This window comes from Triticum urartu, chromosome 1A (assembly GCF_056163025.1).
Source record: "Triticum urartu cultivar PI428250 chromosome 1A, HENAU_Tu73, whole genome shotgun sequence".
NCBI classification, from domain to species: Eukaryota; Viridiplantae; Streptophyta; class Magnoliopsida; order Poales; family Poaceae; genus Triticum; species Triticum urartu.
In genome coordinates this window covers 410157718-410159569 of record NC_141873.1, presented here as the reverse complement: position 1 = coordinate 410159569, position 1852 = coordinate 410157718, and the positions used below count along the sequence as shown (strand labels likewise).

Below are 1852 nucleotides of genomic sequence, written 5' to 3'. Positions count from 1 at the left end.
ACTAAGCAGGGTGGTGGGGCACTGGGAGAGAGAGCATGAGGACACGTCAACCCAAGAGGTACTTGTCGACCTTGGCAACGAGTGGCGCGAGCGCGTTAAGCTTCATCTTTCCAGGGGACTAGAGGGACCCCGATCAAGTGTTAGATGTTTATTGGTATGTGCCGATTTAATTAGTTTAGTTCTTTGAGGTCATCCATTGATTCCCGTTATGGATTCGCCACTAGATTGTCTTAACTATCTTTAACATTATTATACAGGGGCCAGTGGCTATAGCCTATAGCACACGTATTCTTCGAAGCTGCAAAGTGAGTTTTTTTCGATAAAGAGCTGCGGAGTGAGTTGCTTTTACCATACAAATACCAGCTGAGGATCAGCTCCATGAAGAAACAAACTCATTGCATCGCAACGATATGGATAGTTACACACCCCAATCCAAAAGGAAAAACGAGAGAATTAAGGCAAAGTCACAAGCACACATATAGGACGACGCATACACAACCCAGATTACAAAGCAACGACATAACGAGATGATATAACTCGTGATTCTGGATACTCTTGATAAGGAAGCCCTGATCAAAACTTGCTTCCTAATAAGCAACTAAACTCGTATGCTTTCGCCGTCCAATCTAGACGCAGCACAGGTCGCACAGCCAGCAGCAGCACAGTGCGGCGACACTGAAAAGCATACATGCATCCATCACACGAAATTAGTGGCAGGCTCTTACAACGTTGTGATGCCGCACGTGAATTTATATACTAGCTCAAGCATACAAAGTTAAACATAAAATGTGTAACGAAACGACGAGAGCTTGTGCGTGCATACCATGCATCGAGGAAACCAGTTTTCCGGCCGCGTTGCCTCGTCTCTTCCCGGCGCGGCGAGCCGTCGCCCCCTGCTGGCACCGTGTCCGCTGCCGTCGGGTAGCCTGACGAAATCGGAGCAGGTGATCCAGGTTAACAAGAAAATTTAAAGTTGATTTTTTACATTAAAAAGTTATTTTTGGTGCATCCGGAGACAGTGAAAAGTCTAGGTATTAAAACCAAATGTTCTACGAGTAGCAATTACCTGGCGGTGGCTGCAGGTCCCTGCGGTTGCTCTCCATGCTTCTATACATACACAGACAGCTTCTTCGAGTACTCGATCGTTGTCGTTCGATCGTGTGATTTAGCTGAGAAGAAGCGATGCCACCAGCCTATATATATAGGCCATATAGCCCAGGAGAGCTAGCGCTGATCGTGCATGGTGCCATGGCCACGTACGATGAACCCGCCGTCTTCAAGATATTTGCTCACCACTTTTTCCGCTAAAAAGGTGGAATTTGAGATGCTTGTCCATCGACTTGCATGTCGAATCTGTCTTTTTTTTGCTGCCGGTGGGAAATTCTGAACGAAATTAATCGGCAGCTCATTTTGACACGTTAAGAACGACGGAAAACCTGAGACCGAGAGACTATTTGTCGGCAGTCGGCGCCAGCCAGAGCCAAATTGCCGTTTAATATAGAAAGCGATCAGGCAATATGATAATACTTACTTTACCCGAAAGAACTGATATTGCTTTAATTTGATTCCTGCCTTCAAAGGTCAGCCTCTGGGTGTGTGCGCTCGCCCCTCGCAAGCGAATCGTTTTTATTTTTAGGGAAAAGCAAGTAATTTCATATCCGGCATTTGAAGAAAAATCGTATAATGATTCGAGCAGTTCTATCCCTCACATCACATCCCGTTGTTTTTCTGTAATATCGATCAAGAATTGTTCATTGATCCTCGCAAAAAAAAGGAATTGTTCAGCGAGTGGGATTCGTGTGCATAATCACAAAAGGATCAAGTACCCTTCCGCGTTCAAAGCAAACCTCAT

General features: G+C 45.5%; 1 long non-coding RNA gene across 1 annotated transcript; it reads right to left on the bottom strand.

Moving 5' to 3' along the window:
* Positions 1–379: 379 nt before the first annotated feature.
* LOC125534979 (uncharacterized) lies at positions 380–1210 on the bottom strand. The gene is made up of 3 exons (XR_007294571.2): positions 1067–1210; positions 824–926; positions 380–675 (listed from the first exon to the last, which is right to left on the bottom strand). It is a non-coding gene; the product is annotated as an uncharacterized LOC125534979 (long non-coding RNA).
* Between the last annotated feature and the right edge of the window lie 642 nt (positions 1211–1852).